The sequence below is a fragment of the Mastigoproctus giganteus genome, chromosome 2 (assembly GCF_048544385.1).
Source record: "Mastigoproctus giganteus isolate SK-2022 chromosome 2, ASM4854438v1, whole genome shotgun sequence".
NCBI classification, from domain to species: domain Eukaryota; kingdom Metazoa; phylum Arthropoda; class Arachnida; order Uropygi; family Thelyphonidae; genus Mastigoproctus; species Mastigoproctus giganteus.
Genome location: NC_143576.1, coordinates 126051744 through 126068061, shown reverse-complemented (window position 1 = coordinate 126068061; position 16318 = coordinate 126051744). Strand labels below are relative to the sequence as shown.

General features: G+C 35.5%; 1 protein-coding gene across 1 annotated transcript in view; it reads left to right on the top strand.

Annotated features, from left to right (window-relative positions):
- Nucleotides 1–16318, top strand: part of Pkn (serine/threonine-protein kinase N) — a 718384-nt gene that overhangs the window by 368283 nt on the left and 333783 nt on the right. The gene's annotated exons all lie outside the window — the stretch shown is intronic.

Here is a 16318-nt window from a genome sequence, read left to right as displayed (position 1 = left end):
CTACCTACCTCATCTGTCTGTCTCTTCTAATAATGTCTGATGCTTCCATAAATTTATTCAAACTATGTCTGCAAAACCAGATTGAAGTCAGTTCCAACGATAAGTTACTCTGACTGAAAGCAGATTTTCATAAATCCATCCTGCATTGCATATATTTCATTCCCTTTTAAACCACAGGCCTGCAAACTCTGTACCAGTGGTTCTCACAAGAAGCATTTTTGTGGCTGCAAGTGCGGTCATCACAAATTACTGGTGGCCACAGTCATCTATATTTCTATAATTCTCCTATAAATGAACCCATAGTTATTTTTAAAATTGAATTCTTGTGATGATAAACCTATGCAATAGACAATTGATATTAATCCAAAAACTTAACAAAAATTAAAGCAAAAGTAATCATTATATGCTTTTTTGTACATACTTCTGAAGTAGTAACATATAATTCCTAACCGTTTGCATTTGTGTTGTAATTTTGTAAAATTATTCTTAAAGGGGTTTCAGAAAATAATGTTTTGAAATGAGGCCGTAATATTTTTTGCATTTTTATTTCTTGTTTAATAAGTATAAAATAAACAAACTTTAAACATAATTGAAACTAACTAAAAATCACAAGGGTTAATCATACAAGAAATACCACATGAAAAAGTATGTTTTATTGCACTAACTTGTTAAAAGGAAAATTGGGCACAATTCCCTCATCAAAAGTGATGCATTGCTGACTGAAGGTTTTTATCAGTAATTTTATTTTGAAATTTGTTTTTTATGAAATGAAGGAAATACTCTTGAAATTAGTATAGAAATATGAGCAACTTTATAATGCTCTGAGTGTTACTACAGATCACACCAGAACTTTCTACTGTGGTATTTTTATTATGAAAAAAGTACATATTTGCTCATCTCTGCAAAGTTCCATCAGCGCAAACTTTATGTTGCTCCATTTTATTTCCTGTTCCATGAAAGGATGATAGGCTGTTGTGCATTTCTAGGAAATTGTTATGATTGATCTCTTGAAATGGCAAAAATACAAATAATAAACTGTAACCCTTGAAATCTATCTTCCAATTCATCATGCAATCTTTCAAGATACATTTTTTTTTTTTTTTTTTTTTTTTTTTTATTTCAGCCTTAGCACCAAGTGAATTATAATTATCTGAAAGGAATTCATTAATGCTTATAAACTGTAGAGATCATCTATTTTTACTTGTGTGGTTATGTCAGCAGTAGTATTTTTGAATCTCTTGATTATCAAAAGAGCATCAATAATTGTCAAACATCTATTTTGAAGTTCATGATTTATGGAACTAAACTTTGGTAAAAAATCTTTTAAAAATAGGATGCAACCACGAATGGAGGTTTGTTGGAATTGTAGTACTAAATCATATTTTAGGGTCAAGGCAGTTACTACATTATCATAAAGTTCACACAGTCCCTGCACACTGAATCAAAACTTAACCAGCAGATACGATTGTAGTTAAGAAGTGCTTTATGCCTTTCATCAGTAATGTCAAAAATTATTTCTAAAAATTTACTATATTAATAACCTTCTTTACCGTTGATTCTATATTATCCATTGATTTCTTAATAGATTTGCAAACAAGCACTTCTTGATGGATAAACAATGGAAATTCAACATTTCCAATTTGAATGCCAAGAAGATTCAAGTCTTTTTTACTACATTATAAATATTTCTGGCCTTTGAAGCATTCATTTAGAAAAATTAAGCACGGTAGTTTTTTTTTTTTTTACAAAAATGACATTTATCAATATCAAAATAACGTGTGGATTCATATAAGTATTTGTCTGGTTTATGTTAACTCCCTGCTTTCATCTAGACATAAGTTGAAGAATGGACTTTCATTGACACATTCAGCCACTTCCATGGCTATAAATTTCCCTAGTTCATGTACTCTGTGTTGTACAGTATCATTACTAGGAGCGTCTCTAAAAACGTTTTTCCTGTTCAACAACTAGCACCAGCGACTTAACAAATTATCCATCTGAAAATGGTTTTCGATTCTGTCCAATAACATAACATGCCTTTAGAGTTTGCAGACTCATTTCTTCTTACCTTGAAATAAAGGTCCCTGTCACTGTATGTTGTAAAGACAACTCAATCTTTAAGTTAAGAGTTTCTTGCAAAGAATCAGATTACACTGTACATATTTTATACTATACCTCCATGCGTTTTATAATGGCACTTCGTAATATTGATTCTATTTGGTTTTTTACTGTTCTAAAAATTGCTTAAATAGTAACATGCCCAAAGAATTTTGCTTCTCAGTCGTAAACACCCTTTTAAATTTGTGGTAGTTTCAGCAACGCTTTTTCTGAATTTCTCTGATGAATGTAAGTTGTTTTTGCTTGTGCTAGCTTCTGGTTCATTTGAATTCTTATTATTTTTGATTAAAATTTTTTTTTATACACATTGTGTAGATTTAAAAACCATTTAAAAAATTTATTATAACTAATCATTTTAATAATAACTTTTGATTATTATAAAGTACAGTCGGGTCTCCATATTTGTGGGTGTTACATGTCAATACTTCCGCAAAAACGTGAAATTCCCAAAAATCTATGTCTACATTTACAATTAACAGATTAATTTTCAAAAAATTAAAGGTTTTAATTTTTTTCTTCTTTCAATATGAAACTTCTTTTAGGCATTCTTTTCCACAAAAGTCCCGCTTCATCTATGTTAAAAACTTGTTGAGAAGTATAATACATAATACAGGCTGGCCTTGATTATCGCGATTAATTCGTTCCGCGAGTGCATTGGGCAAAACGGAAACACGTTAATCGAATATAATAATCAATAGGAAAAATTATAATTGGTCCTTGACCTTCTGGAATGTTCATAAAGAATTTTAAAAATACCTTTTAAATAACTTTTTGTTATTTGTTTTGTTTTTGTTTTGTTACAATGTAAAAGATAATGAAAATAATTATGGAATTAAATGTTTATTGCATAAAACAGCGGTTCCCAAACTGCGCGCCGCAGAATATTTTAAATTTTCAAGGGAAACACAGCGATACCCGACATCTGTCGGACACCGCACGAACTGCTAGCTCCAGGTAGTTCACAGTTTCAGCATTTCTTAAGTTGTTTGGACCTAACTACTAAACGGAACTGTTAGGTATTTCTTTTGGTCTGGGTGCGCCTTGAAAAAATTACTGATACACTAAGGGCGCCGTGAACCGAGAAACTTTGGGAACCTCTGACATAAAATACACAATGAAGAAATGACTCTTGCGGAAATATTTGAACAGTGTTCACTTTCTCTTTTCATCAATCAATTTCCGATAGCCGACAACAATCTTCTCTGGGCCCTGGAGAAATAAATATCCCAGAAAACCTCAAACCTTTTGTTTGAGGGTTCTCTGCGATACAAAATAATTTCATCTAATTCTTTTACCGTTATCTCCTTCTCGGTAACATTTTCATCTGGTTCATTTAAAAATTTGAATTTTTATGCAAGTATGCATTGACTTTATTAGCAGGACACAAAAAAGTAACACATCTTCTTCCGATGGTTGATGGAACACACCGAGGCGGGAAGCAGGCAAACGTTTGTTTATTGACCGTACAACACACGGTAAGCTTAAAGTGCGATTCAAATTTTTTTCAACTATCGCACCAAAAAAAAGAGGTCGCGTTAACTGGAAATTTGCATCGTGTAAAGTGAAAAGTGGTATAATTTTTCAAATAGCGTTAACTGAAAATCGCGTTAATTGAACTCGCATTATGCGAGGCCTGCCTGTACCCCTCTTCAATAATTTTAACAAGTTTTTTTGAAAGTTTCGGCTCCTTCATCTGCACTTGGGGCTTCTCCCTGAATTTTAAATCTATTCAACCAGCCCTTACTAGTTTTAAATGGATCCACATTTTTTTTCTTTTTTTTTTTTAAGGTGAGTTTTCTTCAGATCATTATACTGGCTAATATCTCTCTCTCTCTTTTATAATATTTAACTTAACTGAATTCTGCATTGGATATTATCTTCAATAAAATTAGTTAAAGTCTTTCCATTTCAATCCTAATAGTCAGCTTGCCCTAGTTGCTTGCAGTGGAACAGCTATCTTTCCCGCTGATAAAATTAATTCTTTATTTTTTTATAATTGTTCTTATAGTTAAACTTGCAAGTCCTAAATTATGGCACACATCCGCTTGTTGTTGACCTGAATTGATTCACTTCAAAACATCTAATTTAATTTTCAAATTCAGTACTTTTCTTACATTTATAGTCTTCGTACTGCACCCAGACATTGCTTTTTCATTCTTATCGGCCATTATTAACTCTTCAAAAATGTAACTGCGTTGGTTGCATTAATTATGATACAATGTTCAATAAACTGTCCGTTACGCACGATGTCTAATACTGTACTGAGTGATGATTAGTCTTTGGATAAATGCATATAACGCAAATATTACAAGCAATATACTTGATAATTTATTAAAATGTTGATCTCGGAACTACATAAAAAGTCACTGTAATGCAATTAAATTAGTGTGCGAGAAAATTTCACTGAGCGTGGGAAAATTTCTCAAGTCAGCCTGGGAAATGTTTTAATGCTGTTTTGCAATTCATTTTCAAGCTATCGACTCCATCAAATGAAACGATTTTTCATTTCATTTGATACGGGTTATAATATAAGAACAGCGTTATAGCGAATATATAGTCAGATATGGGTTATAATATAAGAATAGCGTTATAGCTAATCAGCATAAAGCGAACCGCGTTATAACAGGGGCCTGCTGTACTAGATATCAAAAATGTTGTTTTTATGGTGTAGAAAATTAATACTTATACTAGTTATTCCACTTCGATTCAACAGATTTTTGGTAGTGATGCATTGGATTTCATTTAAACTCACTGTCATTAATTGTATAACCCTAAATCAGCCTATGTGAAATGGTTTTGAGAAAAAAAACATTTCTATGTGATTCCTGGATTTTTAAACATTTGCTAAAAATTTATAATGGTAAGTAAATTAAATTTCAAGTGCAATTTAAAAAAAAGCCAGACGTGATGTCAGGTGTATTCAGCAATCAAGCAAAAGAGAGTCATGGAAACGTTTTGCTTCAATGATTACAATGTCCACTAAAATAGAAATCATCTGGAAAAATAGCAGCAAAATTTATAATAAATATCATCCTTCACATCTGTCACATTCTGCACGTGAATTACATTTCACTACATCAAGATGCATTTCACTCTCAGATTTTTTTTGCTCAGATATCTGCCATATTCTTGTACTCTACAGCTTTCCAGAAATCAAAATCCCTGGCTGAAAAGTAGACACTACATTTTGACACGGATCCCCATCAACCATACAACTGTCCCTTCACAATAATAAAACTATGGCTTGCTCTTGATAGTTTAAGACCTAGTGACGATGGACTTCATAGGGTTCATTATTCCCTTTTAAAAGTGCTCAGTGAAAAGTCACTTCATGTTTTACTCCTTCTCCGTAACTGGATTTTTACAGAAAATGCTTTCTGTGTTACCTGCCACCATGCACATGTCGTACCATTATTAAAACCTGGCAGAATTGTTGAATTTGCGTCACTATTAGCCTGGTGCTCTCACCAGCTGTATGGGCAAAATAATGGAAAAAATTGTGAATTCTTGTATCACCTGGTAATAGTTTTATCAGCTTGTAATAGTTTTATCAGCTCATCACTTTCCAGGTCCATGGTCAATCCATCCTTTTTCTTAACTTCATTCAAAAAAGAAGGTGTACCACAGGGCTGAATTTTAAGTGCCACCTATTATAAAAATTAACTAAGACTGTTCGAACCAAAATTTGCTCTATTGTAGAACATCGGTTATCCAGAACATCAGTTATCTGGAAAAATTTGAAAGGCTGATCTTTCTTACTTTTCTTTTTATTAACGGGAACACATTAAGCTCTGGTTATAGTGATCACATTGCAAATTGAATTTTGATTATAATAAGGAAAAGATCGAGTTTTGTTTGTACAATCTGTTATAAACAGATTGTACAAACAAAAAGCCCAATAAAACGAAAACTGCAAATTGTTTTATGGTTGTGACCTCAAGAATTCTATGTGACCTTCAGAAATGCACTTTAGAAAAATATCACAGTGATTACTAGGTTTTCTCATGTTTTAGATTCCTCCAGCCGTTTTTTCCTTCTAAATATTTTTCCTCTAACCTTTTATATTCTTTTAAAAATCCTCTTAGATTTATTTCTTTTTAAATTTAAATTTTCAACGTATATCTTTATAGATTAACCAACAATTGCTAGACAGACAGTTAAGCCTTAATGCCTGAAATTCCTCCCATCCAAATAAAAATCACTCACAAATGTAAAACTAAAAATTAAATTATGCCCCAGTTACTATCAGTGTGAGTATAATGTGTAATTGATTTTTCCTGCAATAACATTAACGTCACATTACAACTGAAAGTTTATTCATCACAGAGTAAAAACTTAAAATCAAAGCGCACGCACACACATGCACACACACACACATAGATTAGAGTATTAGTGGGGAATGCTGACCTGTCAGATGTAGTTGCAAAGAAAAATTGTTTGTTTGTTATTTGGTTTTTAGGAGCATTAGCAACTAAGGCCATATTGCTCCGGGGATATGCGGTGGTTATTCTCTGACCTTTCCACATCCTCCATATTTGGTGGTCATGGGCTCGAACCCCAGTCTAATCAAGAAGCATGTGCTACGCACTGCTGCTCCTGCTCACCTGGCTATGGAGGCGCCCAAAGAAAAATTAAATAAGTGCCTGAAAAATAAAAGAAAATTAAATTAAATACTATAAATTGTATTTAATGCTATAGATCCTAAGATTTTAATTTCGTCAAGGGTCAGCAGCCAAAATCAAAGGAAATACAGAAAGAAATAAGGCCTCTGTTTCTGATATGAAATATACATACCAAACGGAAAAAGTGAGCTATGGAGACCAAAATGAAAAGTGATAAGAAACAAATCAAATCTGATTAAAAATAAAAAGCAAAAATCAAGATAGTTAATTCCAATAAAATTTAAATTGAATAAAATAGTAAGCAGCTATAAGTGAATTTGAACAAATCTGATTAAAATCAAGATAAAGTTAATTCAGTAATGTGTACTTTTTCACTACAGCTAATTATTATTTATACAGTATGTAACATATATATACAGGTAGTCCTCATTTTGCACTGGTCCGATTTGCACCGATTCACAATAGCGCCGATCCATAATGCCATTTTTATTTATTTATTTTTGCAATTTTTTTATAAATTTAAAGTTTAAAATTGTCAGACAGAATTTATCGGCATAATACTGTGCTATGTATCGTGCACTGTTCACGTGATTTAGAACAATCTGAGCCAATCAGCAATTAGCGCATTCGTATCAGAGATGAGAAAGATTCCTGCCCTGAAAGTAACCACTCGTGAATGCGGGTTGTAAAGGTCCATGTGGTGAAGCATTCAGTTGGTTGTTGTTTACGCTATTTACACGTGTTGGAAATTGATTATGCTAACATTTTTTTTTATTAATTGTGCTATTAATAAATTAAATAATAATGATAGTGATAGCCGTGTGCAGTTTTTTCCAGTCGTGTTATAAAGTTTTTAATTTAATAGAATAAAGATATGCCATGTTTGGTAAAAATAGTTGATTGAATCCTAGTGCAATATTCGGAGGATGGAATCTGGTGAAAGCTGCCCTAATGTGTGTAGGGCTATGAATATGCCTCCATCGACTATTACTACAACTATGAAGCATGCTAATAAAATAAAACAATCAATGCAAAGTGGTAGGTAAAATTTTTGGTGCCCGGAACCTAACCCCGTGATTTCCGATTGACTCTGTTATATAAAGGGTTCCATTTGTGCCTGTCCCCCTAGGAACCTAACCCTGGTGTAAATCAATGGCTACCAGTGTAAGTGATAAAAGATGCAATGAAATTACTGAAAGTCTTAGTAGTAGTAGTAGTAGTAGTGGCACATGATGCAAGAAAGCAAGTGTAGGAGCTTATGCAGCATCAGCCAAAAAAAAAAAAAAAAAAATCATCACACCATTCCCTCCAAATGCCTGTCCAGTTCCTCCTTAAATTTATTTAACCTATCAACTTCCACAACGACAGATGGAAGTTTGTTCCAGCAATTAACCACCCGCTGGCTAAAGGCAAATTTCCGCACATCTATTCTACATCTATCCTTTCTTAATTTGAACTTATGTCCCCGTAGGTTCGTAATCTGAACAAGTGGAAGGATCCCATCAGAATTCAGCGTGCTCAACCCATTCAAGGCCTTATAGACCTCAATCAGATCACCGCGCAGGTGCCTAGTCTCCAGCCACTGCAATTTGCAGAACTTAAGCCTCTCTTGGTAAGAGAATCCCTTCATTCCCCTCACCAATCGTGTTGCTCTTCTCTGTACACGCTCAAGCAAATCTACATCCTTCCTAAAATGAGGCCTCCAGACTTGTACGCAATACTCAAGGCGTGGCCTGACCATTGCCTTATACAGAGGGACAATCACCTCCTTTTCCCTGCTAGCAAAATTCCTATATATCATTGACAAAACCCCATGACCTGCCCTAGCAGCCTGTCTGCATTGCTCAGAAAACTTCATATCTGACTGCACAATTACTCCCAGGTCTTTTTCATTTTCTACCACCTTAAGTGTAGTACCACACAGTTGGTACGTTTCTCTGGGGTTACTTCTACCCATATGCAGTACTTTGCATTTGTCAAGGTTGAACTTCAGTTGCCACTTCTTAGCCAATCTGCCCAAATTATCTAGATCCTGTTGCAGTAGCACACTGCCATTACTGTCATTAACAACCCTGCCAACCTTTGTGTCATCTGCAAACTTCGACATTAAGCCTGATATACCTTCATCAATATCATTGATAAATACACAAAACAACAGTGGACCCAACACCGAACCCTGTGGGACTCCACTAATAACATTAGTCCACGAAGAGCAGCACCCATTGATTACCACCCTCTGTCGTCTCCCACTTAACCATCCTTTTATCCATTGTAGCAACTTACCCTTAATACCATTCTGCTCCAATTTGTACAGTAGTCTTCCATGCGCAACAGTGTCAAAAGCTTTCCTGAAATCCAAGTATATGATATCAAAATTATTTTTCGCATCCAGTTCCTTTGTGACCACATCATAATAACCAATCAAATTTGTCAGACAAGACTTTCCCTTAACAAACCCATGCTGTGTTTGAATTATTGCTGCAGTCTTGTCTAGATGATCCTGCAATGCATCTTTAACCAGTGACTCCATTATTTTACCCGGAACAGAAGTTAAACTAACTGGTCTGTAATTACTCGTGTCACCCTTCGATCCACCTTTGTGAATTGGGGACACATTTGCACATCTCCAGTCCGTGGGAACCTCCCCTGAGTCCAAGGATGCTCTCATAATTATGGCTAAGGGTTTGCTTAGTTGCTTTGCCGCCTCCTTTAAAATAACTGGATAGATCCCATCCACCCCAGGTGCCTTTCTTATGTTTAACTTCAACAATTTCTCCTCCACTTTGCTCTCAGTTATTACAAAATCATTAAGCACACTGCTACAATTTGATAACCTTCTTCCATTTTCAAACTGTAATAATTCCTCACGTGTGAATGTAGATGCAAAATACTCATTCAGTTTGTTTGCTATCTGAGCAGGATCATCAACAGTCGAACCATCGATGTCAAGTGGACCAATCATATTCAGCCCCTTCCTTTTAGAGTTTATATAAGTAAAGAAATCCTTGCTGTTTTTCTTAGCATCCTTTGCCAAAGATTTCTCGTAATCCGCCTTCGCCTGCCGAACCTCCTTTGTGACCTGATTACAGACTAGCTTATATCTGCCACAGGCTTCTGCGTCACCTGATAATTTATATGCATCCCATGCATTTTTCTTCTCTGTCACGAGTCTCATTAGTTCATTTGATAACCATTTAGGCCTAAACCTTGAACGATATTTCTTAATCGGTATATAAAGTCTAGTAGCTTCCACGATTAATTCCTTGAATGCTTCCCACTTAGAATTTACTGTTGGTAACATCGTCAGTTGATCCCACTGTACAGAATTTAAAAACTGTCTGAGACCACTGTACTCCCCTTTACGGAAGCAAAAACCCTTTCCTTTACCCCTGACGGTAGTTACCTCTTTGAGTAAATCCCACTTCAGCACATTGTGATCACTGCCACCTAGTGGTTCCTTTATCTGCAAATTCTTAATACACGAATGATCACTGCTGATAACCAGATCAAGAGTGTTACTTTCTCTGGTTGCCTCTCGAACATGCTGCTGCAGAAAACAATCATCCAATAAATCCACAAAAGTCTGACTGGTGTGTGAGTGACCAACCCACAAGTTCCAGTCAATATCTGGGAAGTTAAAATCCCCCATTATAAGACATTCAGATTTACTGGCCCACTCTATTTCTCTGTACAATTGTTCATTGTACTCATTCAAGTCATTAGGCCTATAACACACTCCTACCCTTATTTTTCCTTTCGCAGTGCTTATCTCGCACCAAACTGACTCAACAGAGCACTGTTCATCTATATTAACTGGGTGCACTTCCTTTGATTTTATGTTTTTCTTAATTAACAGCATAACACCCCCTCCCTTTCTGTCCTGTCTATCCTTTCTGTACACATTGTACTCCCCAAATTCCAGTTCTGCATTCCTTATATCTTTGTGACACCACGTCTCTGCTATCCCAACAATATCCGCCTTTGATGTCTTGACCAACACTTCAAATTCATCAAATTTATTTACTATACTTCTAGCATTGGTATACATGCAAGCATACATGCTCCTATGCCTATTCCTCGATACCCTAACACATCCCATATACCCAACTATTCCATGATGACTGCCATCCGTCCCTGAAACCCCCAACACCCCTCGCTCCAGGTCGCTTCTTATTCTAATAGAAGTTGTGCAAGAATCACCTTCACCTCTGCCTGCGGTTACTGTTAAACTATTAGTCTTTGTATCCCCCCAAACTAGCAGTTTTCCGACCCACCTAACACTGCCTCGATAGCATCAGCAAATATTCTTGCACCCTTTCTATTTAAGTGTATCCCATCCCTGTAGAAGCAATCTCTCCTGTTAACAAGTACAGTCCAGGCTGAAAAAAATTCTACCCCTTGAGCCTTGCACAATCTTTCCAGGGCCGAATTGATCGACAAGGCTCTCATCATATACTCCCTCCTATCGTGTCTGGGCAGAATTGCAGACACTTTCAAATTCAACCCTATTTCACGGCTTTTTTTCAACAGTGACCTGTACTTGTTGAGTAATTCCGCCGGTCTCCTACTCTTAATATCATTAGTGCCAACGTGTACAACTATATCACCTTTTGTGCCCTTGAAAGATGATATCCGCTCTACAACGTCATCAACCTTTGCCCCTGGCAGACATACCCTGGTCCTGTTCCACCTATCCTTTTTACAAAGGATGTTCCCCGTTTCCCTGACAATAGAGTCACCAACAACTAATAGTTCCTGTGGGACCAGCGCATTCTGCCTTGGGGGTTGCCGCTGTGTTGCGTGATGACCAAGTGCAAGCTCTGGCGTTGATGTGGGCAGCTGAGAGCTTGATGGGCCCCTCAATTTACTTCCTTCGAGGGCATCCACCCTGTCCTTCAAGCTCTCATATAGGCCCATAAGAACGCTGAGTTGTTGCCTGATTTCGATACACTCCTTGCATCGCGCACACACAAAGACATCCCCCATGGCAATATCATGTTCCGTTCCAGAGAGTTCGGCAAACATTTCACAAGTTGCACATTTCTTTAGGCTGTGATGCGTTGGAGAATTGCCCCCCTCAGTTCTCCCCCGAGTCACAGCACTCCTGCCACTTTGTGCCCGTTGCTTTGCTGCTCTAGTTTGGGGCATGGTAGTTTAAATTAAAAAAAATCAATAAATTAAATGTCAGTAGTATTTGAATAGAAACTATTAAATAGAAACAGTGAAGCGTATTACTATAATTATGCGTTAGAGCTACCTAGCTACCTCAATTAAAAAATTTGAATTCCCTACCACTATATCCAAAAACAATGGCTACAAAAATGGAACGAAATAACGGTTTTACCTATCGTAAGTAAAATCCACAAAAACTCTTTATCTAAATTAAAAATAAAAAATAACCAGCGTAACTATAACTATATGACTACGTATTAAGTACAATATAAAATAACAATCATGTAAATAACAGGTAAACACTTATCGTTTTTGCAGAGCCTGTAACTGATAGCTGTAACTTTTAGAGAGATTCAGCGCCCTCTTCAAACAGGAATGAGAAATTAAAATATATAAGACTGGGTTATGGATCCGGGATACTACAGTAAACGTAGAAAAAACTGGCAACCATAATGAAAAAAATAGACAAAAAAAGTTATTTGTGTATTTGGTAGGGGAGTGGAGCTATCAAGTGTAATAACCATGGAAGAATTGAGAGAATCTGTATGCTGAAAAACAAATTACCTGAAATAAAATGCAATTAATATAAGCATAATTATTGTAAGTACCTAAAGCTGTGCATCTTACGATTTTAACTACTTCTTTGTTGGGTTGGCAGCAAAAATTGTACGAGCCACCACAATAAGCCAGGTCTCTGTTTCTGTATGATGTACACATAAGAAGTGTATGCATACATCATAGCCGACCCGACAGAGACCAGAAGGAAGAATTAAAAATTAAATAACCTTTAAAAAATAAAAATAAATAAGTTCATGCCAATAGAACCCTGTGGAAAAAGAATGAAATATGAAATCCAAGAGTGGGGGCAAAACAAGAAAACTTACTGTCTGTATGGATCGGAAGACGTTGAAAGTCAGTAGGGACCAAAGGAGAGAGCCTAATGTTCATGAGCAGTGTGTATATGTCAGTTGAAGTGGCCCCATATAGTGGGGGAAAGGGTGTGAATTCATAAACAGGAACTGTACCCATGTGATGGGGAAGTGAGCAATTAAACAGATGAGCAAAAAAAAAGCAGAGGGAGAAACAAAAACTAACGAAATAGCATGGAAAAAACACTAAACTTTGTAATAGAAGAAACAAGTAGCAATAGTAGAGAAATAGCATCTTGATATTGCTTTCGGCCAGCCTTAATTGCTCACAAGAAATAAAATGTAGTAAAAAAGAACAATAGAAAGTAATTGGAATGGAGGTGAATAAAGTAGTGCTCGGACTGTCTGGGGTTGCAAACCTATACCACAGTTGGTCCCTGGATGGATGACTGGATAGTTGCCCCATGTTTTAGTCAATAATGGCAATGTTAATGAAAATAAAATCAAAATATTATTTTTAAGATAAAAAATAAAATAAACAATAACGAAAACAGGACAAGACAAAAAACATAATACCCCCGTGTATATATATGTATATGTATATATATATATATATGTGTATATATATATATACACAAAGGGTACTAGGAAAGTTTTGCAATACAGCTTTGTTTATTTAATTTTTTCAAAGTAATTTCCTCTACATTCAATACACCTCTCCATCCTCCGAAACCAATCTTTAAACCAGTTCTGCCAAGTTTCACTAGGGAGTAAAGCACACTCGTTGTCCCAAGCCCGTAGAAGTTCCTCATCACTGGAAAACCGCCTCCCTTTTAGCTTCATTTTCACATGCGGGAACAGTGCAAAGTCGCAGGGAGCAAGGTCTGGACTGTAGGGAGGGTGCTCGAGAAGTTTCAGTCCTGTCTTGGTCAAATATTCGGTGCAGGCTTTGGCGCGGTGAGCTGGAGCATTATCGTGATGGAGGTACCAGGTGTCCATTCTTGACTTTGGCCGCAGGTTCTTCATAGATCCAATGACTTTAGGCAGGCATTGTTCAGTATACCACTTAGCTGTGACTGTCTTCTGCGTGTCCAAAACGACACGTTCCACAATTCCACTCGATTTGAAAAATACAGCTATCATTTTCTTCTTTACAGATCGGGATTTTCTGACAATTACGGGTGTGTCGTCATCATCAAAGACCCAAACTTTGTTTTGAGCCTTGGTCGGCAGATCGTAATAGTACAGCCAAGTCTCGTCACCTGTCACGATGTTGTTCACATACCGAGATTGTCCCTTATCAAACTTTTTTAACATCTCCCGGCACCAAGTCACACGTCGTGTCATCTGCTCTTCAGTCAGTTGATGCGGCACCCAGAGAGAACAAAGTTTCTTCACGTGCAAATGATCTTGCAGAATCGAACGAATTGCTGGTGCATTTAGGCCCAAAGTATCCTCTATCTGTTGGTAAGTCACTCACCTGTTTTCGTCACGCATTTTCCTCACAGCAGTAACGTTTTCCTCCGTAACTGACATTCGTGGCCTTCCCGGCCTCTCAGAATCCTCCAGAGTGAAATTTCCCCTTTGGAATTCTCTATACCACCTGAATATCATTGTACGATGTAGATAATCATCATCTAGTGCAAGAGTCATTTCTTCTAAGCACTGGTCTATGATTAAATCACGCACGAAATTATACCGCAAAACTGTCCTTATCTCATTTCGTGACCACGATGCCATCGCAAGCACTTTACACTCTCACTACTAATGAATAACTGAGCCCATCAACTTGGCGCGGCGGCTACTATGCACATATGAACATGTCTCAACATGCAGCAACAAGCAGCTTCCTGTGATTCATTGTTGCATCATATTGCAAAACTTTCCTAGTACCCTTTGTATATCTATGTTAAAATTTACAAATAATTCTTTGCTTAATACAGATATATATATATATATATATATATATATTTATAGCAATAATGAATTTTCATTTGGTGAGTCAGATTCTAATCACTTTGTTTCATATATTACATAAAATTGTTTTTATTAAATATTCATTTATTTATTTTGTAGAATATGGATTACAAACAGAATACTAATTGGAAGAAGCAGAAATATATGCCCATGTATAAATTTGAATTTTTGCATAATGAATGACTTTTTCAACTCAAGACACTGTTAGGCACTTGAAGAAGTGCCTAATAGTTTCTTGTGTACATATATTTTATGACTATAATGTTCTTTCTTAATTTTAAGAAGAATCAATAAAAGGTAGTGCATATTTCTGCATCCATACATGTGCATGAAATGCATGTGCTTATATTTCTGCCTTGTAATTATGCTTGCAAGCTTTTTCCACTTACTATTTTTGGAAGATGTTATTCATTTATGTTGTACAAAATATATAAATGAATGATAAATAATAAAAAAAACATTTTAGATAATAAATGAAATATAAAATGATTAGAATCTGACTTACAAAATAAAACTTGGGTACTGTTTATATATCTACACACGTGTGCGTGTGCTCACACACACACACACACACACACACTGTGTGTGTAAAAAATGTAAACTTTATATTAGAAGACAATTTGGAAAATTAAATGCACAGGGCATAATCCTTACGGGTTTTGATAATTAACTATATAGTATCGGTGTAAAAGTTTCTCTAGTAGAGAAACATTTTTTATTTGAAGTAATGCAATATTAGCTATCTTGTTGTGAAGGCTACCACATCATGAGATTCAATTAAAACGATGCCTTCTACGCTACATACATAGTTCAAATATATGGGTTAACTATGGTGTATTTACACCCATACTGTATAATTAGAAGACAATGAAATAATAAGAAAGTAAAGAAGAGGAAAGACAAGAAAAAGAAAAACAGAATATTTGTTAGCTAGGATTAATGATAGACCAACCCAACAAGCATGATGAGTAATAATTTTAATGGCAGAAGAATGAAGAAATATGGATGAATGGAGAGAAATAGAAAGGTAATAAGGACAGATTAAGGATCAGAAGAGATTAATTAGACAAAAATAGTGAAACAGAAAGCTAATCGGAAATGAGATTAAAATGTAACTGAAAAAAGAGCTAGATTAGTTAAAAACATGAGATAGAAGATTGGCTGCAAAAGGGGAGTGAGAAGGGAGTGAAAGTGAAGGAATGAAAGAGAGAATAATAAGAAGAAATTAGTAAAACAAAAATAATGAAAGAATAACAAGAGAGAGAAAGAGATGAGTGAAGAAAGGGAAAATATTAGTTAAACTTGTTGGGTACAGAAACAGTAAAAAAGATAGAAAAGAGAGAGTAAGAACAGGAAGAGATTAGTAAGAAAAGAATAGTGAAAGAGAAAGATAATGGCGAAAGGGATGTATTAGTGAAGAATAGTTATCAGGAGGGAATAAGAAAAATAAAAGGAAGATAAAGAAGAGTAGTAAAAAGAAAAGAAGAGATGGAGGGAGAATGGCACATCAAATAAAATATTTTAAAAATATATATGATATATAATAATGACATATCTAAA